Consider the following 26303-nt stretch of genomic DNA (forward strand, 5'->3'; position numbering starts at 1 on the left):
GCGTGAGGACAACCCTGTGCATCTAAATCTTAGAGAAAACCCGAATTAAGGATGAAGTCACATTACTAGAAAAGACGGTCTTGACAAATTAGCCACAATGTGGGACAATCTACTTTCCAAGTGGCCAGCCACTAAATCATAACATTAGCAGTTAAGTGTTACTGGTCTATAGCTATTTCCTCTGTCCCTGGTCTACCCCACCCTCCCTCCCTCCTTTCTATTCTCCCTCCCTCTTTCTCTTTCACTACCTAGTTACCTTGTTTCTATAGCTACTAATAGCAGAGCTACCCTCAAAACTATAATGGAGTTTGCCTCTTCTATTCTTATTTTAAAGAAAATAGAAAATTGAGTCCTTTAAAACTTGGTGAATTTCTGCTTTTTAATTGCTCTGCTTCTGATGGAAAACCCACTTTGCTGAGCCTGATTTTAGAACATTTGAAATGGGATTGCCATCGTATACACGTTTAGATTATGGGTCAGGTAAAGTTTTCTCTCTTGAGCTGAATCCGGGAAAATAAACAGCTGTCCTTGTCAGCAAAAGAAAAGGGTGGATAATAAAAACCTACATATATTTGCACACCTTTTTTTTTTCAGATTCTCTGAATTAAAAGAAAACAGGTAATTCCCTTTGCCAGTTTCAAATTTCAATTAAATGGTCTCAGGAAGAAAAATGTCACCGCATATGTTACAAATAAAAATGAAAAATGCCCCCCCTTTTTGCCTAGAAGGAATAAAACGTTCTATGGTAAGCAATTTCCCTATGGATCAATCTCTAGGGAGGGATGAACTACTCCTAAGGGAGTGCACTGAGGAAGGTGGCTTAAGCGACAGTCACGAGAGACAGGAAGGATGCTCACAAGCAGACAGGGAAAGGGACCACTTTAACATCACATCCCAGTCATGCCAAGGTCCATTGACCCTGTATTCATTTCAGATAATTAATTTACAACACATTAAACCCTGATGTGGAGAAGCCTGTTCTGTATCAACTGTGTAAAAATAAAAAGTGCTATTGATTTAAGGTTTCAGTTGTATCATGTGCTGACAGAAAGAAAAAAAAAAAAAAACCCAATGGTGTTACATCTCAAAAGATGGAGCAGATCATGGCCGAAGGGCAAAAGAACCAAACAAGTATGCTATGGGACATGCTTAGCGGAAGTGACACTGTCCGAGAGATGAGCTGCAGGGTGAGCCAGGAAGTATAATTAGAACCCACCCAAGTGTCTGATAAATATTGATAAAGATGTACTCTAGAAATCAAATTTGGGGATGTGATAATGGTCTTCTTTACAGTAAAGGTCTAAAATAGCGCCTCGCCCTCTGCCAAATCCAGCCATTAATATTTATTAAATAAAATATGAGTGTACCATTAATTTTAAGCAACTGACATGAATCGAAGCTTTCTCCCAAGTGAGGCATAAGAATTAGAAAGGCGAATCTGTGTGAACTTGAAGTCATGATGTTTTGTAGATATGGAAAGAACCAGTCATCGATTTTAAAAATCAACCTGCTCATTAGCTAATATAACTTTCATATTGAGCAAAAGAACAGACAATGAGTAAAAATGTTCAGGCTCAAGTGCTCAGTGCCCAAGGACAAGTCACTTAACCTCTCTGAAAGCCCAGCAGTCATATTTCCAGAGAAGAAAAAAGAAATACCCTCCCAACCTACTGGGGAAAAAAATAGACACAAGTGAGATAATACATAAATGCAATTGGAAATGTCACTCAGTCATATTCAGATATGACACAAATTGAATTATTTGAAAATGAATTCTTAAATGAATGCAAAGACAAGATTTTTCCATAGCTGATACATTCTAAACATGCACCTTTATTTTAAATGTATAGGTGTTTTGCATGAATGTGTGTTCCTGCACTATGAGTGTGCCTGGTGCCCACAGAGGCCAGAAGAGGATACTGGATTTCCTGGGGTTGGAGTTATAGACAATCATGAGTTGCTGTGTGGAGGCTGGGAACTGAACCCAGATCTTCTGGGAAAATAAACAATACTTTTAACCACTGAGCTACCTATGTCTCCAGCCCCTAAATATTTACTTTGTTTGTTTGTTTGTTTGTTTGTTTGTTAACAGGGTCTCTCCCTGGTTGTCCTGGAACTCACTGTGTAGACCAGACTGGCTTTGAACTCACAGAGATTCTCTGCTTTCTGATACTGGGATTAAAGGCATCTGCCACTATGCCAATTTAAACATTCACATTTAATGTCACAAATACCTTCATTTTCTTAACTATTTTGTAATAACTAAAGTTAGTTATATGCGGTGATAGTTTGTTTGTGATCTAACAAATAAAACTTGCCTGAAGACCAGAATGCAGAGCTAGCTACACTAGTTAGCCATTGATGCCACGCAGTGGTGGCACACACCTTTAATCCCAGTAATCAGAAGGCAGAAGCAGTCGATCTCTGTGAGTTCAAGGCTACCCTGGGCTCCAAGAGATTGAGCCAGTCTAAAAGAGAAACAGAGCTCACACCTTTAATCCCAGCACTTGGGATCATAGGCCTTTAATCCCACACTAAGGAGGTAGAAACAGGAGTGATATGGCTGGGCAGAGAAAGGAATATAAGGTGGGAGGAGACAGGAGCTCGGGGCATTCAGTCTGAAGTTTGGAAGAGACAGCATTCAGTCTGAGGATTCTGAGAGACAGGATGACCCTTTGGTGTGAGCATTAGTAGAGATAAGAGGTCTCTCTTGTGCCTGGCTCTTTTATTTCTCTGACCTTTCAGCATTTACCCTGATATCTGACTCTGGGTTTTAATTATTAAGACCTATTATAGTAGTTAATTAAAATTATAACAAAATTATTATAGTAGTTGGTTATAGTTTAACAACTAAACATGAGTCCACGAGTGTGAATTACTTAAATTCTTGCATAACCACAATAACTACATGGTACAAAGCACATGGTCCTAGTCCTTTGTGTGATTTAACGCATTTTATAGATGTCAACAAGACTTGACCATATTCAATACCCAATACAATTTTCTTTGTTTTCTACACTGCCTATGCAAGTACATTTCCCTCATGTAGCATTTAGTGAGTTACAATAGAAATTTAGTAGACTACCAGCAATTAGTTATGTGGACAAGTTTTCCTTTATATAAATTCTTCCCCGTAATAAAAGTAGAATTACTATAAGGCTGTACCACCCAATAGAGTAAGTAGCTATATGTGGCTTATTTAAATTAATTAAAATTATTTTTAAGAATTCAAGCTAGCAGTTACCTCAGCCATATTTCAACTGCTGGGTAGCCATACCTGTTTGGCTGGTACCTTTCATATTGCAGAGTATAAGCATATAGGTTATATCCCTCCCTGATGCTTGTTCTGTGAACTTGATGGCAGACTGGCTGCTGGACTTCTCTAGATATCCAACCACTATCTCAAAGCCATAGAAACCATCTTCCTCTTCCTTGGTGAACCTTGGAAGGCCAGCCTTTTCCAGTCCCTTGAAGCCTGAGTCTCTTGCAGGGCATGAAAGAACTGAATTAGAGGTTTTTTGGTTTTGATCTTCATCTCAGCACCTGGTTGGGGAACCATGCTGCTCACGGTTTCATTCCCATTTATGCAAAGAGAATAATATTAGAAACAAAATGGCAAATAGGGCACATTAAAGATTTGCCTACGTGTTCTGGGGTCCATGTCCCAGTTAGAATCCTAATAGTTTGGTGAATTGCAGTGTTGTTTTTTGTATTGTTTTGTTTTTGAAAAGTAGATTTCAGTTAGGATTAATTGACAGGCCCACTGTTCTAAAGGACTCTGGAATCAAAGAGAAATGTTTAAACTCAGAGAAGCCTAAGACTGGGGTTTGATAAAATAGCTAAGCAGGCAGGCTTGGTGAAGGAGCAGCTAAAGCCAGGAGACCAAAGAAAACATAGCTGTTGGCATAACCAACATGAACAACTTGGACAGAAGAGAATGAACATTTGTTAAGCACCAGAATGTACACAGCCTATGGAATAGTTGGAAATAAATGCAATTTATCAAGGGCTGGGAGCGTAGCTCAGCAGTGAGGCATGTGGCCAGCATGCCTGAGGCCTCGCAACAGAAAAAGGACTTTAAGAAACAGCAGAATGGAAACTGCTCTTTAAATACATAGCCATTAAATAATAAATATTATTTAAATCTACAACTGTGCAGCACAATGGTTCTAGAGTTTTTTCATTACAATTTAAAGATCTCCAAAGAGAACGATGTTGCCAGTGTATCTGAGAAACATGTCTTCTAACCATGGACAGAATCAAAACTATGCTTTCCCAGAGAACAATCAGCTAAGAACTAACTGTAACACGAGATGAAAAACCGAAGACAATTAAATGCACCATGCAGAGACAGTTCACAGATCCATAAAGAGCTAGACAGATGCTCCAGTAGCAAAATTCATATAACAAAATTTCAAGACAGAGCAGGGACTAGAAGGGGCGGGAAGGGGAAGGGAGGGCGGGAGAGAGGGAGGGAGGGAGGGAGGGAGAAAGGAAGGAGGGAGAAAGGAAGGGAAGGAAGGCAGGAAGGAAGGAAGGAAGGAAGGAAGGAAGGAAGGAAGGAAGGAAGGAAGGAAGGAAGGAAGGAAATTTTGAAAGCAAAGACAAACTCAAAGAACAAAGTTTTTTTCTTTTTTTTCCATTTATTTCTCACCAGAAATCAATCATGAGGATGTAGCTCACCTGGTAGTGATTGCCATTCATGGAGAAAGCTCTAGGCTTGATCCCCAGCAGCATGAAAAGCAAGAGTGATGGTGCATTCCTGTGATCCCAAAACATGGGAGGTAGACCCAGAAAATCAGGAGTTCAAGGTCTTCTTCAGCTACATAAAGAGCTCCAGGCGAACCTGGGCGACACAAGATGTTGTCTCAAAAAAGAAAAAAGGAAGGAACTAGCACAAGAAATAGAACAGCTGAACAACATGTTTAAGGTAAAAGGAGAGAGAGAAAGATGGATATGGAGAATGCCTGGGATTCCGTGTCCACAAGAAAATACTCTTAACTCTACTTAACAATACTAAAGGAGCCAATAATTTTAAAGATACTAGATATTTTCCAAGAAATATATTCAATGAGCCAATGAAAATAAGATAAAATGCTTAGCACTGTTAATCATTAGGGAAATGCAAATTAAAACCACAATAAAATGTCAGTTGACAGCTACCAGGATGGCAGTAACCGAAATGAAGACATGGAGGATGAGAAAGGTATGTGATAAAGAAAAGAAAGATGGAAACTAGGAAGAGGGGAAGAAAGAGAAAGAAAAGAAGGTGAGATGAAAGGAACTAAATAAACAACAATGTTCTGAGGAAAATGTAGAGAAACAGGAACACTTATAAACTCCTAACAGAAATGTAAAATAATGTAGTGGCTTTAAAAAAAAAAAAGAGGTTAACAGAATCCCTGAATAGCCAGGGTTTCAACTCCATCATATATATCCACGAGAGTTAAAGGCAGAATTCAAATGGGTATTTGTACATGATGGCTCAGAGCAATAGTTTTCACAAAGGCCAAAAGTTGGGCACAACCTGAGCATCAGCACTGTGTACAGAGATGAAAATGCAGTAATGCATACAACTACAAAAGGAAACAGAATGTTGATCAGTTCCACAATGGACCTCAAAACATTCTACATAGTGAAATAAGCTAGGCATAAAAGGGTAAACCCTGCATAACTCCACTTACATGAGAAAAATACAATCCATTAACTCATATTGACAAAAATAATGATATATTCAGATAAGTAGTTGACAGCTGAAGGACTTGGGTAACAGAAGATCTGCAATGTAAGAAAGACAAAGAGGTAGAAAATGGTACATGGTAAAAACAGGCCTAAGAGAAAGAACAGAGAACAGCAGAAAGAATATGTCAGGGTAAATGCTGAAGGCTTTCTCTCTCAGTTTTAAATTGCTTTTAAAATCACTAAATAGGATAACCTAAAAATATATAACATTTTCATTATTCCACCTGCCTGCCTGTGTGCATATTTATTTATTTATTTATTTATTTATTTATCTATTTATTTTCTTATTCAGTGAAGACTTTTCCTGGGGACCCACAGATTGACTCTGCATGTTCCATAGCAAACAAAGTCCAAGCTCGATGAACTCTTAGAAGTTCTACTGTGTTCTAGAAAAGCCAGTTATGTATAAACACACAAGTGAAAATACAACTAAACAGTGGGGTATGTACAATGTAGCTAAGAGACTGAGAAATAACCCAGGAACTGAAGTTTGTCTCCCACCAATCTCTGATCATCCTATCTTGATCCAACAGCATCAACCTACTCTGACTCATTGACAGCACAGTTGATTCCTTTACTTACTTGATTTTGCTCTGGTGTCTGAAGTTCTTTGTGCACAAGAAAGTAATATCTCCATTTCTTCATTTTTTAACTTATTTTTTACATTCCAATCCCAGTCCCTTCTAACCTCTCCTCCCACTCTCCCACCCCCACCCCCGCACCTCCCATCCGCTCCTTGGAGATGGGTAAGGTCTCCCCTGTGAAGTCTACTAAGTCTGTCCCATCATCTCTTTGAGGCAGGACCAAGGCACCTCTCCACACCCACAACCCTGTGTCTAGGCTGAGCATGGTATCTCTCCATATAGAATGGGCCATTTCTTCATTTTAATTTTTTTTTTTTTTTTTTTTTAGTTCAAATGCTGCTTGGCCAATGACTAGGATTCTCATCTGTTAGCGCAGTCTTAATTATCATAAATCTATATATTTTATAAGACTTATCTTATAGAGGATGCCTTTCGCTGGCGCCCTCTCTTGCCGGTGGCTCACATGGCACCACTGGAGGATGCAAAGGGGAAAAAGGACACTTCCTGTTTCTCCTTGCTTAAATATGAGTCTCCTTGCTATGTCACTTCCTGTCTGGATCATCACTTCTCTACTACATTTCTCAGAATCCTCTTTGACTCCTAGTCCTTTCTGACTTGCTGTCTCATTGGCCAAACAGTATTTTATTTATCATCCAATAAGATAAACACTTACACAGAAGCACTTCCCTCATCATCTCCTCTTTTCTGTCTAAATAAAAAGAAGGGTAACTTATCTTTTATAATAACTGAAGAAAACTATAACCATAACCATCTGTTTTTAACTCTATCAAAGACCACAGAAGGATAATATATAAACTCTAGAATTGACAGAACATCTCGCTACCTGGACAGTCACCCAAAGTTTCTCTGTAACGTTGGGGCATCCATCATCAGCCCATAGGCCACAGTTTGTCTAGCACACTTTTCCATTTCAACAGGAACCCTTCAGTACTGTCTTGTTTTGTAAGTTCAGCAGTCACTTTCTTGTGGGTCCTGCATGTCCAGTTTATACAGCAACAAACAGTCCAGGCAAGAGCAGTTTCTTGCCCAAATGGCTAATCTTAACATGTTGAAAGCAAACTCCATAAGGAGTTTCTTCGATGCCCATCCTCCTTTCTGATGTAATTGGTGTGCCAGGAGCAGTTGTGTCTTGCTGCCAAGAAAAACCCTAAACCATTTAAATGCCATATTTCTGTAGGTCTTTGAAAGGTTTGAAGAATACCTATCCATCTCAAATACATCTCTGTATATCTAGAAGACCTAACTAACCTAATTATAGGTTCTGACTATTATAGGTAACTATATAACCTGTATTTAATTATGCATATCATTTTAAAAGATCTGTATAAACACAATACCTAAACAAGAGGAGACATATACATATCACAAAATTGACCTTAAAGTTGTATCAATAAATAAATCCATACCAATGCAAAGTATTCATTCCTATATCCTATTCCCCTTTTTTTCTTAAAAAAAAAAGATTTACTATGTTCATTACCATTTATAACCAGCCCCATTTAAATGAAAACAAATATTTATAAATAATATTTGGGAATATGGGAATCATTCTTTCTAAACTGCTTCCTACTGATTGGGGGCAATGTTCATGCCATAGGAAATCATGATAAAACATAGAATTCTGACCAAGTCCTTGTTTTTGTAGTCTGTAAGGCTGTATCGTCTCAGCTTTAGGGGGGTCTTGCTTGATCAAACCGTATTAGTATGGAAGGAATCCATAACTTTTTATTTTCTGTGGAAATATAAGCAGAAATTCTTTTTCCAAGTAACCTGTCCTTAGACTTAAATTTTGAAGTCAAAGCATTTTTAAAATGTATAAGTTGAATTAGTTTAGCAGCATTTATAATCAAATGTATTTTAGCAGCAGTAAGTCTTTCCTCGGCAATCAAACAATTTAAAGACAACAATATGGCATAAAGTATCCAGATTCTCTGTGTATTTTTCATCTCTAGGTGGCTTTTTTACTATTCTACTTTTACTTCCTTTTGTTTCTTTTTTTCTGAGACAGGGTTTCTCTGTGAAAATCTGCCTGCCTCTGCCTCCCAAGTACTGGGACCAAAGGCATGTGCCACCAATGCCCCACCTTCTCTATTTCCTCCTGTTACTGTTTTTCTTTTTTTTTTCACAAGCCTATATATACTTTTAAACGAAGTGTAAACCTTTAGAGGTTTTTCTTTATCTGGATCTGTCTTTATCATCTCAGGAGTGCTGAGTCTAAACCCCAAGAGCGCCAGGATGGTTCGAGCATATGGAAGCTGCTCTAATGCCTCTCAGTGGCCCAACAGGGCAGGCTGTGGTGGCAGGTTTCCCTCTTTCTCTGGGAACCTTGGGGCATGGGGTCATCCCACTGATGATCATTCTGTCATGATAAATCTTTCCGCCAAAAGCCGCCGAGCCCCACTGCCCATGTGCGCTTTATGCCAGCTGTCCGCCCGAGTTAGGGCCCAAATGAATACACATAAACTTGTATTAGTTTCAAATGCTGCTTGGCCAATGACTAGGATTCTCATCTGTTAGCTCAGTCTTAATTATCATAAATCTATATATTTTATAAAACTTATCTTATAGAGGATGCCTTTCACTGGCGCCCTCTCTTGCCGGTGGCTCATGTGCCGCTGGAGGACGCAAAGGGGAAAAGGCTAAAAAATGTTTCTTGATCGTTTTACTTTCCTCTTGTTTAATGAAATTTTATGTGTGTGCTTGTTTGCTTATTAGTGCGGGAGTGATGTGGGTTGCATGTGGCAGTCAGAGGACAATTCTGTGGGGTCATCTTTCTCCTACCACTTTCACATGGGTTGAAGGGACCAAACATGGGTCTTCATGCTTGCACAAGTGACTTTGCCCACTGAGCCATCAACTCCCAGGTCCATATTTCTTCATTCTGCAATGCACTCCTCTCTCCTCTCAATTAGGTTTCCAACCCATTAAGGCATTCTTAATACTATTCCTCAGAAGCAGAGGCCAAGATAGTATTCTTGTGCAAATGATGGATTTATGAAGCACTGTCGGAAAAGGATCATGGGAGAAGTGTGGGGGGTGGGGGGGTAGTATATCTAAGTGAAGACGTCATATTACTGGAAGCCAGATTTAGCTGATCCATAGGAGTACTGTCCGTGAATCATCCTACAGAGGACACATAGGGTGCCTTCCTGCATTCCCATCACAGAGGGCAACACAGGGCAGAGTCACACCCTCAAGCAGCTGGTATTGTACAGAAGCAATGGTTGAATTTCCCAAAATTCTACAAGCTAATTGTTAAACATAATTGTACAGAAACAATGGTTGAATTTCCCAAAATTCTACAAGCTAATTGTTAAACACAAGCCTTACGAAAAAGTAAATTTGCAATGAAAGCCTATTTAAAAGAAAAGTAATAGACAATACATGATTTCCCAATGATTGTACTCTATTTTCTCCAATGATGTCTGTCATGTTAGTCTAAGTAGAAATGCCATATGGTGGTGACTAAGAAGACTCCCAGTTCAGATTTGGTGATATCACATTGATAGTTTCAAGTCAGCAATGATGGCCCTGAAAAAATGGCTTGGTGATTAGTTGCACTTGTTCAACTGGGTTGACCTGGGTTTAGTTCCCAGCACCCACATGGCAGCTGTAACTCCTGTTGTGGAGAATTCAGGGTCCTCTTTCAGCCTTTGTGAGCAACAGGAGCATACACACAATGTACATGCACACATACAAATAACAAATTCATACACATAAAATAAATAATTCTTTAAAATGACAAACCATATATAGGCCCATGGTTTATTGTTTAGTTAATATGTAATGTTAAAAATGGAGAAAATCTTAACAAGCTAGTTATTATTACACTGCCGGTGGCATAAAAATTAAGGAAATATTTTATAGCATTTGAAAACTGTTATTGTCCAATTCAGCAAAGAAGTCATTACTGACACTAATTAACATAAAGATATTTATTTAAGAACTGCATTTCTTCATCAATCGAATACATAGTGTATTAGTTACTGTTCCATTGCTGTAATAAAATACCATGACCAAAAGTAAGCTGTTGAAAGAATTTATTTTGGTTTATGGCCCAAAACTGTGGGGGAGGCATTGCAGTAAGTGGTTGGAGCAGGAAACTAAAAGATCATTATCTCAACTGCAAACAGGACACAGATACAACAAATGGGAAGTAGGGTGAGCTTATAAACTCTCAAAGCCTGCCCGTCCCTGCCTGCCTCCCCCAGATGTGCATCCTCCAACAAGACTCCACATAAAAGTTCCATAACCTCCCGAGGTACCACTGACCAGGGACCTAGCATTAGAATCCATGATCCTATGGGGAGGATTTCTCATTTAAACATATAAGTGGGTCATGAATATGAAAGTTTAGGGAAGGAACAAGGAAAAACTCTATGGCTACATGAAATTTAGAGAATATTGTGGGCTAGTGAGGAGACTCAACAGGCAAAGGCATGAGCTGCTAAGCCTGATGACCTGAGTTATTTCCCCAAAACCCACATGGTAGAGGTAGAAGAAAAGGACTGCGTTCCCCAAGCAGTCCTAGGGCCTCCACACATGCACTGTGACAATTCTTTCTCTTTTTCTTTCTCTCTCTCTCTCTCTCTCTCTCTCTCTCTCTCTCTCTCTCTCTCTCTCTCTCTCTCTCTCTCTCTCTCTGCAGCAAGCTGCCTATGGCTCAGGATGTAAGGCTCTCAGCTACTGCTTCAGTGCCATTCCTGTCTGCTTCCTACCAAGCTGATAAGAGACTAATCCTTTGAAATAGTAAGCAAGCCCCAAATCAAATGCTTTCTCTTATAACTTGCCTGAGTCATGATGTCTCTTCACAGCAACAGAAGAGTAACTAAGACACCCCCAACACACACATACCCCCTCTGTCTCTCTTCTTTCATTCATCTTACTCGGAGTTCCCCAGACTCTGTTCTTTTTTGTTGTTGTTTTTACTTTTGTCATAGATTGTTTAATTCACACAACTAAGAAAGATTATTAGCTCCAGAGATTTCTTTTCTTTAGAGATTAAAGAAAAATAAAATAAAGCCCCTTACATAAAAATCAAGGTGATGGAGACAACTTATTCAATATAAGGAAAAGGAAGCTTACAATCTAGAATATTCCCACAAAGTCAAAGTTCAGTGTCTAATTTTCAGTATATATTGAGATGTTGTTTATCTGACTTTAACTTATTTCAATATTATGAGTATACTATACTAATATCTCATATATAATTTAAATACAAAGTGGGATTTTAATTCCTGTGTTTCCATGGTTAGTGTCAAACTCCCGGTCTGAAATGACTCTTCTCTCAGTCTCAGCAGCAGCTAGAATGCTCAGCAGGTGTAGCCAGGTTCCAATGAATATTGAATATTGACTAGACTATTTATACAATATTAACAATGATAAATCAGTTCTTAGCATCTTTATGTTAAAACTCACAGGGCCTTCTCTGTATGCCTTGCATCGATATCCTACTCTATATTTAGCATGTGTTATCATCTATCAATTGTCATCTATCCAAATGATTATTCATATCGCTTCAGTGTGCACAGTCTTTAGATTTAGCGAAGTGAATTGGAAACTCAGTCTTTATTCCATCTACTTCTTATATTATTTAGATAAAAATGAGTTTTATAATTTTACTTCTCAGATAAATTTTTATTTTTGGTGTTGTACTTTCTTTTTTATTTAGAGAATATTTTATTAGTTTTTGTAATCAAACCCGAGTAGATTGGATATTACATATTTAATACAGTGCGCTACCCCTGTACAAATGGAAAAAAATTAAGTTCAACATTTCTAGACCAATATGGCTGTTAATTTCTGTACAATGTCAACTTAACATGGTAAACTGGGATACTTTTTTCCAAAGTTGACAGCACAGCTAAAGTTTCCAAAAATTCAAATTATATGTAATTATATACCAATAATAGCAGTATGTTATGCATCAATAGCAGCAACAGCTTTTCCAGGTTCTGCAGTTATTTGAACAAAATTGTAGAGACATCCAGCACACTCAATTTAAAAAACAAAAAAAAAGTAAAAAACAAAATCGCAGAAAACAGCACAATTCTGTTACTCTTGTGTACCTGGCACCATTTTTTTTTTAAATTAGCTTCTCAATCATCATCTGGAAGGAAACCATTCTGAGCAACATCATTAAAAACAGCTCTGACAAAGCATGGTCACTAATATGTATCTTAAAGCAGGTCCACATATGAGTGAGTACATATCATGTTTGTCTTTTCATGATTGGGTTACCTTGCTCAAATGGTTTCTTCGAGTTCCATCCATTTTCCTGCAAATTTCAAGATTCCATTGTTTTTTTTCTGCTGAGTAGTACTCCATTGTGTAAATGTACCACATTTTCTCTATCCATTCTTCAGTTGAGGGGCATCTAGGCTGCTTCCAGTTTCTGGCTATTACAAATAATGCTGCTATGAACATGGTTGAACAGATGTCCTTGTTATATGAATGTGCTTCTTTTGGGTATATGCCTAGGAGTGGAATTGCTGGATCTTGTGGTAGACTCATTCCCATTTTCTTGAGGAGTCACCATACTGATTTCCACAGTGGCTGTACAAGTTGGCACTCCCACCAGCAGTGGAGGAGTGTTCCTCTTTCTCCACATCCTCTCCAGCATAAACTGCCATTGGTGTTTTTGATTTTAGCCAATCTGACAGGAGGAAGATGGTATCTCATAGTTATTTTAATTTGCATTTCCCTGATGGCTAAGGATGTTGAACACTTTCTTATGTGTCTTTCAGTCATTTTAGATTCCTCTATTGAGAATTGTCTATTAAGTTCTGTACCCCATTTTTAATTGGATTGTTTGGTGTTTTGGAGACTAGCTTCTTGAGTTCTTTGTATATTTTGGAGATCAGCCTCTGTCAGATGTGGGGTTGGTGAATATCTTTTCCCAGTGTGTGGGCTGTCGTCAGACTCTGTTCTTATTCTGCATTCTCTTCTACACCTTTAAATTTACTCTTGTGCCCTCATTTGCTGTAGATCCACCAACAGCTTCTAAGTATGTAATTCTAGGGTTGATGGACCTGCAGAGGTGCAGCCTCGCATGTTGTATGCCTTTCTGAAGTCTGTGTTTCAAGGGTACTTGATCTTGGGTACCTCATACCTCCGACCCTGATTCCAGTGTCCAAAATACTTTTCCTTCTGGTATAATTCACCCAGTTGGTGCCCAAAAGGTGGGAACTCTTTGGACTTGTGTCACTTCCTCCCACATACTTGGCCATCCCCACAAGTAAATCCTGCCGTTTCTATACTGCAAGTATATTTCTACACCTGCATTGTAATCTCCTCCCTGCCAAGCTAGCCTCACTGTCATTTGCTGCTGTGCGGGCTCCCTAAGGTGACTGCCACCACTTCAGTCCTCAGATGAAGCAGCCCATTACCTGCCTGTGATGGTTTGAATGAAAATGGTCCAATAACCTCATTGGGAGAGGCACTATGAGGAGGTGTGGCCTTGTTGGCTTTGAGGTTTCAAATGCCCAAGCCAATCCCAGTGTCACTTTCTCTACCTGGTGCTGCTGATCCAGATGCAAAACTCTCAGCTCCTTCTCCACCACCATGTCTGCTTGAATGTCCCCATGCTTCCAACCACAACAATAAGGGACTACACTTCTGAACCTATAAGCCAGCCCCAGTTAAATGTTTGCCTTGATAAGAGTTGCCATTGTCATGGTGTCTCTTCACAGCAATCGAAACCCTAACTAAGACGGCACCCATCAGCTACAGTGACATCTTACCCTCTGTACATTTGCTCTGATCTGTCACCACCAGTTTGATGCAGCCGCTCTTTTTGATATACTCTCTCCTACAAGTCTCACATTTGAAATTCACAGACCTTTTCTTCATAGTTCCTCTGTTCTTTCAAACTGGTGTCTGCCACTTGACATCCACACCTATGAATTCAACCATAGATTGAAAAACGTTAAGCAGAATTGTCTGCACTGAATACCAACACACTTTTGTCATTGTCACCAATACACTGCAGACAGCATCACAACAATTTAGATTATATTGGGCATCAGAGGTAGTATTGAGATGAAGTGAATAGTGTATGGGAAATATATGTGAAGAGTACATAACTCTGTATAAGGGACCTGAATACTTCCAAGAATAATTCGACAGGGGCTCCCAGAACCACCGTTTCCCTTTGTCCTGATTCAGGTGATAATTTACTAGGACAAAATATCTCTCTTTGCCTCACACTTCACCATTAGCCTTCTTCCTCCTGCCACAGGGATGCAAATAAAACAAGGTAACTATAGTTTTTGTAACAAAATAGCAAATGAGTTTTTATAGAAATGATGAGACTGGAATGGAATGTGTGTTTTGATGCAGCGTGACCAGGAGGATAACATGACGTCATCTCATTGAGGCGCATGTAATAACATGCACCACTCACAAAACTATAGTTTGGGTCTTACAAATACTTTTTAAATTACAATGCACAGACAAGGTCCATGCATAATCATACTTTCCTGACATCAATTACAAAATCCAAAACTAAAAAATAGAATTTCTAAATCCCAACCACTGTGAGAAAATCTAATGATTTTGTCAAAGTTCATTTGTTTGGAATTGATTATCACACTCAGCCAAAACAATAGAATATTATTGCTAAAAAAAAAAAAAAAAAAAAAAAAAAAAAAAAAAAACAGTCTGATGTGCTACCTGATCTCAATTAAGTAAAAAGTGAAAACTAAGTCAATCAATATAATAAAACGTTGCTTTCCTGATATACACGAGATATTCTTTAATGTTTGTTTTTCTTTCTTCTACATCATGCTTTCTGTAGTCTTCGTTTTCGTTGTTCATTCAACACACTAGCATATGCCATTCATTGTTTTAGCCACTGACAGTACAGCACTGAGAAAAATAAAACAGATAAGATCCTTACTCTGGGGGGGCTAGAGAGATAGTTCAAAGATTAAGAGTTCTTACTGCCTAGGATGCAGCTTTGGCTCCCAACACCTCAGGTAGCCCACAACCCTCTGTAACTCCAGTTCCCGAGAGATCTGATACCCTCCAACCTGAGGTTACCTGCATACATGTGGTGTACATAAACTCATGCAGGTACATTCATACATACACATAAACAGAAGTAAATTAATACATCTTTTAAAATATTCATACTTTCATGGCTCTTTAGCCTCACTAAGAAGATAAACAAAAATTATGTAGCTCTCTGTTTACTGCCGGCGGACCAGGATACAAGCCCTCAACCCTACACCTGCCCGCCTGCCTCCATGCTTCCTGCCATGATGGGAATGGACTAACCCTCTGAAACTTTGCATAATGGGATCAAATTGAAATGTATGGGATAAACAATTCATCCTTTACCTCCCACAGTACTGCACTTGACAAGGTATACTGACAAGGGCTTCGGAGTGCCACTGGACACAAAGGGACTGGACACAACAGACAAAGGGGTTAGTGACAACAAATCACTGAGATGGGCACAGGGAACAACAATGAAATAAAAGTTGGGAATTCCAGACTTCACCTTACAGAAAGCAAACACCACCTGGTACAACTAAGCAGTCAGTGCCAATGTTTACCATAGCTTTGTGAAAGAAGTTCTAAGGGACAGTCATCCTCCATTCTGTTTGACTCTTTCTCAATCGAGTAAGAGTCATAGAATCGCACAAACAAAATCTTAATGGCCAAGTCTGAGGGTTAGCTTAGTTTGTGGGATATCTCCGAAATAAATGCTAATTGGGACACACACACACACAATGGAGTGTGAGTGAATGTGACTAAAATGTACAGCAGAAGATGACATAAAGGAGAACTGAGGGGTGCCCACGAGAACGAAGAGGAGCTTCTCAATGGGTACTTATGGGCCTCACTGGTTCATTAACATCTGAGAAGAAACCTTGAGTAGATGAGCGCACCACACAGTCAGCTGTGCACTCTTACGATAAATCTTTCCACCATAAGCTGCCGAGCTCCACCGCCACGTGTGCGCTCTACGCCAGCTGCCTGCCTGAGTTTGGGCCCCAATTAATGCACAGAGAGACTTGTATTAGGTACAATGCTGCTTGCCAATGACTAGGATTCTCATCTGTTAGCTCAGTCTCAATTATCATAAATCTATCTATTTTATAAGACTTATCTTATCAGACACCTTATTGGCATCCCTCCTTGCCGGTGGATCACATTGTGCCACTGGAGGAGGAGCGGAGGGGAAAAGGGGGCACTTCCTGTTTCTCCTTGCATAAATATGAGTCTCCTTGCTATGTCACTTCCTGCCTGGATCAGCACTTCTCTACTACATTTCCCAGAATCCTCTTTGACTCCTAGTCCCGTCTAACTTGCTGTCTCATTGGCCAAACAAGTATTTTATTCAATAATCAGTAAGATGAACATACACCATACATTCCCCATCATCTCCTCTTTTAGGCCATGAGACTGCAGTGAACAGCTGTGCCAACCTGCTATTGCCTGGGTCTTAAATGTCCCCAAGGACACATTTGGTAAAGCCAGTGACCCTACTGGAAGGTGCTGGACTTTCAGCAGGTGGGAGTTTACTAAAAGGAAGTTAAGTCAGTGGGGACATGCCCTTAAAGGAGATATCAGGACTCTGCCTCTTTTATCTCTTTGGGCTTCCTTGCCGCCACATGTTCTGCCATGATGTTCTTCTTTGCCACAGGCCTGTGAGCAGCAGAGTCCAGGGGCCATGTACTGGTTGGAAGCCAGCTGCAGCTTCAACTGTTATAAGGTCAGATAGCTATCCAAAAGGCAAACGTGTGTGTGTGTGTGTGTGTGTGTGTGTGTGTGTGTGTGTGTGTGTGTTAGATAGATAGATAGATAGATAGATAGATAGATAGATAGATAGATAGATAGACAAATGATCAATATCACAAGTAAGGCAAAAAGGGAATCTGACATCCAGCAAAAGTAACCATATAGAAGTTGTCCTTAAGTTTTTCCAATTGCTTCCTATTAATTTTCTAGAAACTTAATTACTGTGAATTTCAAAAATCAGTATGATAGCTTTGTTTCTGAAAACAAGTTTTTATGAAAGATGAACAAATTTTATTTTTTAAAAAATTAAAATACAAGCAACAAAAAATACTTGTCTTTTGAATTGGAAAGATTTTTAAAAAGCCATTCCCTTCAATTCCATTCTCATTCTGAACCTGGAACTAGCTAGACCATAGCTGCGGCTCTTCGTGGCCCTCCTGTAGGAACTTGCAGAACAGATCAGCACAGGGCCACCAAGCCCACATAGAGGCTCTGGCACACACCTGTGCATGGATCTGTTTAGCACCATGGAGAAAGTTTTGCTTAGAGAAAAGCTAGGACACCACCAGCATGAAGACTAACCCACTCGTTTCTTCCTAGACACATTGGTCCTCTTGCGAGGAGGTCATTTGTGGGACACCAGAGGCGGCCAATGCTTGGCTAGTTTTACAGGCCTGTCTGGAGATAAGAAGGCAACTGCAGCTTCAACTGGTGCAAGGCCAAAAGTGAAAACAAAACCGAAGGAAGCAGAATGCTGCAAACAACAGAAAACAAAGAAAAACAGCAAAAGGGGATCTAAAAATCTAAAAGATGCCCTGACTCACATCTGGGACGAGGCGGCTGCTTGGCTCTGTGTGGTTTCTGTTCTGTCTGTTTAGGTTCCTCTCAAGTAAGTCCCCAAGGTATGTTTGTAAGTAAAGCAGGCAGGGAAGTTAGTTACACCTCTGCATTTATTACCATCCCCTTGAGTATTATTAACTTTTACACTCCCCATAAAATATAATTTATCACTAAAATAATTTGCTTTGTGTCAGGGTTCAGTGTGCTCCAGTGCTTTCTTGCTCATTACATGAGATATTTTTACTTAATGAGCCAAGATGGCCTTTGTACTTAACATTCAAATTGATTTCTAGAGCTTCGTTTTTTTTGTGATGGTTTGTTGCATAATTCCAAAAAAAAAAAAAAGGGTGGGTTCTCATTTCGAAATGTCAAAGAAAATCAGTGCAGAAACTTGCTAATTTTGTGTGATACTTTAAATGGTTAGAAATGGTTTATCTTTAACTAACCATTAAGATTGCATGAAAAATTATTTATCTACGCAACAATAAAATAATGCTCTTATCTTTATACCCGTAGATTAGTGCATCTCTCGACCCTCATCAATGAAGCTTCTTTTTGCCATAGATGATAATTAATGTACTGACACTGATCAATGGGCAGAGAATAAGAGACTGTAAGTATGACATCTCTATCACACCCCTCCCTCATCCAAGGCTCAGAGACCATCATGGAAGAGGAAGTGGCAAGACCAGAAGGACCAGAAGCAGTGAATGTCTACATCAAACAGTATCTGCCAGACAGGAGAGGACCCTGCATCCATGAACTCATGGCAGCTGTGAGCACATGTACAAGACGTGCGTGAGACAAATATTTGTTTGCCCTAGGAAGTAAGTAAAGGAATCTGGAGGTGGATGCATCTATTGATTGCTCAAAAGTTAATCTAAAGGAAAGTTATGATCTGATTTTAGAAATAAAAGTCAAAGTTGCTGAGCTAACTGAGCAGCCTGCACTGTGTCCTGCATGATGGTCACTACTTCCTGATGTGGCTCTGAGCAAGGGAGGATTTTTTGAAGATGGAGAACAAAATAGTCCAATGCTTACCTTCATTTTGTAGAGTCTAGAGAACTGGAGAATCTAATTTCATACTCAGAATTGCTTTCTGTTCTAGAGTCCTCCTCTATTCTTTCAGATTCATGAACACAGTTTGAAAGAAAATGCCCCCCAAATGGAGTGGCACTCTTCGGAGGTATAGCCTTGTTGGAGGAAGTGTGTCACTGTGGGGGTGGGCTTTGAGGTCTCTTATGCCCAAGCTTTGCTCTGTGTGACATACAGTTCACTTCCTGTTGCCTTCTGATCAAGATGTAGCCACCGCTAGCCTGCCTGCACACTACCCTGCACACCGCCATACTCCTCTGCCATGAGGACAATGGACTGAACCTCTGAACTGTAAGCAGATATTTCCAGGGTGTTATAATTTAGCAAGCAATACCCTCCACTGTCCTCACTGATAGACTCACAATGCATTTTAAAGCTACAAGAAGAACTGGGCATGTGGCTCAGGGGGAAATGTGTTTTCCTGAAATGAGCAAAGCCCTGAACTCCAACCCTAGTATTACACATACACACAGACAGACACAGACACACACAAAGACACACACATACACCATGATGCTGTATGATATTATACAGACAATGAATGTTGATTCCAAAGTTTCTCACACTTAGACTTCAGAAACTTTTGGATCAGTCATACCTTTGCACACCACCTTTACAAAGAGTTTCCTCAGACTGAGTCTGAGATAGGTAGACAACTAGATTAAATAACCACTCATTAATTAAAGATATTTTAAAGAAAATATCCTTCCCAACCTTACATTGCAGACTCAGATCAGCCACTATTCACAACCCCAAGGACTGCTTCTATTCAGAGTGAGGTTGTGAGTACAGCACCACTGGAGTCACACTGGGGAGTTATGTGGCTCCAACCCCTATTTGTATTTTCCAAACTTTGAGAATTATAAGCATATATACATATTTCACTACATATATGAATAAATTATTTATATTAATGAATAAATTGATTTGAATTATGAAATGATTCATATATATATATATATATATATATATATATATATAGAGAGAGAGAGAGAGAGAGAGAGAGAGTATGTGTATCTCTGGAGTCCAGACCCTGAAAGACCTAGCTTTAATAAACAGAATAAAAGGTATTTTTAAATTAGTGTATAAATGAAATTCAGTTCATAGCACCATTATTCATTTGTTTTAAGATTTTGTTTTTGAATTACATATATAAGGGGTTGTATGTGAATACAGGTACCTCAAGAGGCTAGAAGAGAGTGTCAAATCAAATCCTCTGGAACTAGAGTTACAGGAGGTTACGGGCCACTTGATGTAGATGCTGGAAACAGATCTCAGGTCCTCTGCGAGAGGAGTACACATTCTCAAACACAGAGCTTGCGTCCCTATACCCATAGATAACTGTAGTCCTCACCCCTCATGGAGGAAACTTCTCTTTTCAACAACAGCAACCATAACAGAAAACCACAACCTGTCCAAATGTAGAGCTGTAGAGCCGAGCCTAGGCCCAACTGATCAATCGACAACACAACTCCTGCACCTATTTCTCAGAGACGATTGTCAAAGAAGGGATATAAAGACTGGACAAGCCAGAGCAAGAGAAACAGGAAGTTTGCTGTAAGATAGTGTCCCCTAGGAATGTCAGACGCTACAGCCATAAAGTCTCACCAACATGACCACCTGACCAAGCTGAACAAGGACAACCAATAGACCTGTCAGCATGAATGAAGGGTAGGGAAGAGCTCTTGAGGCTTCAACTCCACACAAAGAACTACGGGCAACTAAAGAATGCTGAGAGCAGGGGAAATAGTCTCCCCATACCAAATGATCAACCCTGAAAGCATAAACATACAAGTATATACTCTATGAATCTGTATAAAGTACAGACTGAGCGGGTTATACTTACGTGTTTAGGAGTCTGTGTGTGTGTGTGCACATAAATATATGAGCAACCGCATTTAAAGAAAAAGAGGCCATAAATTTGAAAGACAACAAGAACGAGTAAATGGGAGGACTTGAAGAGAAGGAAAGGAAGAAATAAATGATGTAAATATATTATAATCTTTAAAAATAATTAAATATTAAAAGTGTTCTGATTCAATTGTTGTAAAGGATTAGCATGATCCAAAATAAGGAAAATTCAGCAAATCTTGAAAACTTGAGCCAAAACATAGGTAAAAGAAAAACAGGGCCCTTATAAATTACTTGAACCATTTTTCAGCAAAACTGATTCCCATGCCCTAGCTTCCTTTGATCATTGATGAATCGCTTTTCTAATACAAACAGAGGCCCTTTCAGTGGCACACAGCAATGCTGGTCTAGAAAATGAAGATTGATTATTTTTAAAAGGAAAACTTGTGGTTATCTAACATATTTCAGTCTTGGTCCTGTCAAGTTGCTATAGCAGTTTCTTCACTCTAATATATATACTGTGGTGAAATGTATTTAGTCTAGTGTCCTGTCTGTAGAAATGACTACAGATGGTGTCATTAGGAACACCTATGTGCGGGGATATGTCTACAAAGGTGGGTTAGCCTCTCCTCAATCTTACACTCTTTATCCTCCACACAAACTAACATAATAAGCCTCTTGTGCATCCTTCTGCTCTAAACTGGTCAGGCATCCTGGCTGTGAATCGCAGGAATGTCCCAGGCAAACATCTTTTATTATACTTCCCACATGCTATCATAATTACCTCTTTATCCGTTCGTCTGTGGGAGTTCAAAATGGTAGATAAATGAGTTATTAAACATATGGCAAAACTCTCAGAAGTAAAATTAACATGCCATTCCCTAGATTGGGTAAGATAAAGGAACCCGATGATGACAATTTCTTTAAAGAATGGAATAGCCTGTCAGAAAGAACATGGAAAATGTTGTGGATTTTTCCTGAGGGAATGTTTCTTTCTCTAGTTTTTAAAAGTAGATTTGTGTTATGGCCATTTATTTTTCCAGAACGTTTTCTATTTAGTTGTAATTGAAGTTGAATATATGAGTTAGATAAAATTCTCCAGATTTCAGAAAAGATGCTTAACAGTTGATAAATCACAGTCGGATGGGGAGAATAACTTCTAATATTGTACTGCACAGTAAAATTATTATGAGAAACACCAACTAATTGATTACTTCAAGAGAGCTTTTGCACACAAAGAAATAATACATTTTTATGATAATGGATTTGAAAGTTACTCATTATGTAAAAGTACTGGGTTTGTGTCATTGGTTTGTTTATTTTATTGGGAAGAGAGGGGTTTTGGCTTCATTGTTTTATTTTAAGACAAGGTCTCACTGCATAGCTCAGATTGGCTTCAATCATGTTCTTCCTGTTCCAGCTTTCCAAATGCTTAGAATAATTTATGAATGCCACCACACCTGACTTTGTACTCATGTGTGGAAATATTAAAGTATAGCTCATCAATATATAAATTTCCATGTGATGATAAAACATGGGAGGAAAGACAGCCTCCTTAACCAATGGTGCTAGGAAAACTGGAGACCCATGCCTAGGGTTGCAACTAGAGCTATACCTCTTACCCTGCACAAAACCAATTCAAAAAATGCATCAGAGATCTCAAATGAGACCTGAAACCACTTAGGGGATACACTTCAAGATATGGGAATACACAAGAACCATCTGAGAAGGACTTTGACAGCTCTGAAAAAAATTCCAAAAATTGTCAAAAAGATTATAAAGTAAGAAAGCTTCTGCACAGCCAAGGAAACAACCCAGCGAGGCAGCACCCTACACAATGGGAGAAAATCTTTTGCTGGCTCCATATCTGGCAGGTCATTAATATCTAGATCTATAAGTAACAGATGAGAGCAAATGCAGAGATCCACAGCCCTACAGTTGGGGGCAGGTACAGAGACACACAGCTGGACATTCTGAGGAGAGTCTACATTGGAGGTTTCCATCCCATCCTTCCTTTTGGAGCTTGAGGAAGCAGTGGAAGAGTTGGAATGAAGAAAGATTGTAGGAGTCAGAGGGGCTGGAGGACACCAGGAGAACATGGCCCACTGAGTCAACTAAGCAGGGCTCACAGTGATTCAGGTGGCAAGCACTGGGCCTGTAGGGGTCTGCACCTGGTCCTCTGTGTGTATGTTATGGCTATTAGCTTGGTGTTTTTGTAGGACTCCTAACAGTGGGAGCGGGTGTGTCTCTGAATCTTTCACCTGCTTTTGGGAGTCTTTCCTCCTATTAGGTTGCCTTGTCTCGTTGTATCTTGTTTTGTCGAGTTTGGTTGCTGTCTCTTGGAAGCCTGCTCTTTTGTGAAGGGAAACAGATGGATGGGGAGTGGATCTGAGGGAGAGGGGATGTGGGGGTGACTGGGAGGAGTGGAAAGGAGAGAAACTGTGGTTGGGATGTATTGTATGAGAGAAGAGTCTATTTCTGATTTTTAAAATTAATTAATTAAAAATTAAACACCAGAAAACAGTCATCCGATCGGTAAATGAGCAAATGAAATGAACAGTTCTCAAAAGATGAAGTACAAATGGTCAGCCGATACTGGAAGAAAATGCTCAGCATCCTTCGCCATCAGGGACATGGGAATGAAAACTACATTGAGAATCTACCTTAGTCCTGTCAGAACAGCTATCATTGGAAAACAGCGCTGGGGAGATAGGGAGTTTGTAGGAGGAATTTACACATTACTGGTGAACATGTAAACTAGACCAGACATTATGGAAATCAGTATGCACATTCTTCAAAAAACTAAAAGGGGAACTATGAGAAGACCCAGCTATACCACTCCTGAGCATGAACCCAGAGGAATCTAGTTCCGAAAAGCACAGACACACTGGCTCATCCATGCATACTGCAGAGAGACGGGTTCGCAAGTACAGATTGCAAACTCAGCTTCAAAAGATTAATGGACACAGAGAACCTCAAGTAAGAGCAACATCATGCCATTTACAATAGAAGGCTGAAAGTAGTGAACATCACATTGAGCAAAATAAGCCAGACCCAGAAAGACAAACACCATGATTTCTCATATATCAGAACGTAAGAGAAGGTAAACATACGTATACGTACACACAAGCAAGTGCACCTGTGCATGTGGTCTCTCTGCCTCTGTCTCTGTCTCTCTCTGTGTCTCTGTCTCTCTCTTTCGTTGTGTGTGTGTACATGAAAATAGAAAGGAGATGATCTGAAAAGACAAAGGGGAGGAGCAAGGAACAAGGCAGGGGTGGGAATGAATACGGTCAAAGTGTGCGATGCACCTGTATAAAAATGTCACTGTAAAACCCACCACTTTGTAAGACCAGTACAAAGTGTTTAAAAAGTAAATAACTTTTTGTTTAACTTTTCCTACTTCAAGGCCATGAGATATCCTAGCATTTGCCTCAGTGGCCTGTCACCAGGTCAGAGACCTTTTCCATGACATTAACTTTCCCAGGAGGAAGAACCATATGGATTGGAATACTGATTCCTCTTCAAAATGACGGCCCATGGATACTCTTCGCTGACTCCAGTTCCTCTCATCACAATCTTTGTGAAGAGCCCCATTTACTCAGAATATTGGGTGGAAAAAAAGAACATCTATAGACTTAACGTGGCTGAGAGAAGACAGCAATCTTGGCCTCTGGAGATCCCAGGAAGCAGGGACACTGGCTTATCTTTCCTGGTGATGGAGTCTGCTTTCCCAGAGCACTGGCTCCCTTCTCAAGGCTGCCACCAAGGCATGCTGGGAATGGAGCCCCACTTTGTTTCCTGGGCCATGGACTCTTTCCATGGGCTCTGTTTCAGTGGATTTAGAAAAACAAAACTAAAAACAAGCGATCTTTAGCTATGTCACAGTCCTCCTTCTGTTATAACTGGAATGTTATCCGTATCATTTCCTGGTGTCTCATTTAAAAAAAGAGCCCTGTAATGCCTTATTATTCACATTGTGCTTTGCAGTTTAGCCAGCCTCCCACGTGGGAAAGGACAAGGACAAAAGTACCTTGTATGTATCCACACAAAATTCCCCAAAATTATCAAGAGAAAGAAGTCAGAGGCCTGGCTGCCTCTTGCTTTCAGGTGAAGCTGGGTGGATGGGGCAGGTGGCTGATCTTCTGTCTGTCACAAACTTAAACTTTTGTGTTGTTGACTTTAGGGCAAAGATTTGATGAAAGAAAACAGTTCTTTCAGGAAGAAGGGTGAATGAGCCTGTGATAGAACCATGGCATTTACAAGGGAGGTGCAGAGACACCAAAGCAGAAAAGCTAGACAGTCCTGCCCAGCAATCTGTTGCTGTTCACTCCTTCTTGGGCATAAGATAAGCAACAGGAAGGCCAAAAATTAAATACTCTTGTCTTGAAGCACATTTTGGTGCTCATCTTTTGCACAGGTAAAAGTGAAGTTCATAATGCTTGAAAATAAAGTCTGCAAGCCAAATTAAATCATTCCAAGAATCAGAATAGAGCTTGTGTTCCCCTAGACTAACTCTTTGTGTGATTTCATTAACAGCATTAGTAGGTGAGTTTAGATTGGATATTTTGTATCATTAAAACATCTACACACAAATTTGTTTTACATAACAGTTGCATAGCCCTGCAGGGGGAATGGAAACTGAAGATAATAGCCTCACCAGCATGATTAAAATTAATTAAACAGGCATTAATACCTTCATGCAGTTACACACTATTGCTTTAAGCCTTTGGATTGGGAAATGCTATAATTCAAACTTTCAATCATTTTAATACTTTCTGTGGATTACATATGCACCCTGACTGGGCTTGCTGATGCCGTAAACAAAAGATACAGTTGAAAAACACATGCTGTAATAATTAAAATGGTATTATGCTGACACCATCTTTCTTCTAGGAGCTTGTAACATCTGTATTGACTGTGATAAGCATTGATTATCTGGAGTGATGTAAATATTTGGGGAGTTAATGACAATCAGGAACTCAGGGGATGCTAAGACAGCAGAGATAAATCACAGGAAATCCAGATCAAAGCAGGATTGTGAATTAGCTTGTTTTTATAGTTAATGACTCACTATAAAGTGCACAGACACGTCTTTCCTCCAATGAAGTGCACAAGGAAATGCCATAGAGCAACAGCCCGCCCTGGGTAGCATTTTCTGTACATCTGTCGAATTTCCATATGTGGAGAGGAGGATGTCGACACAGAGCACTACAAAGACTGAATTGATCCAATCCATCAAGTACTTAGCATGCACTTTCAAAATCATTACAAAGTTCTTTGAATTATTAAGACCTTTTTTCAAAAGAAAAAAAAGCCCCCAACTTATAAATCTTGCATTTCCTGAACGGTTAATTTAAGGATGCTAAGGTCAGCAGTAATCCAGTTCCAGTGAAGATTCTAACATTTCCCTTCAAATAT

General features: G+C 39.6%; 1 pseudogene; it reads left to right on the forward strand.

The window, feature by feature from the left end:
* The first annotated feature begins 5145 nt into the window (after positions 1-5145).
* Positions 5146-26303, forward strand: part of LOC113831089 — a 157392-nt pseudogene continuing 136234 nt past the window's right edge.

This window comes from Cricetulus griseus, chromosome 5 (genome assembly GCF_003668045.3).
Source record: "Cricetulus griseus strain 17A/GY chromosome 5, alternate assembly CriGri-PICRH-1.0, whole genome shotgun sequence".
In the NCBI taxonomy this organism is placed as follows: Eukaryota; Metazoa; Chordata; class Mammalia; order Rodentia; family Cricetidae; genus Cricetulus; species Cricetulus griseus.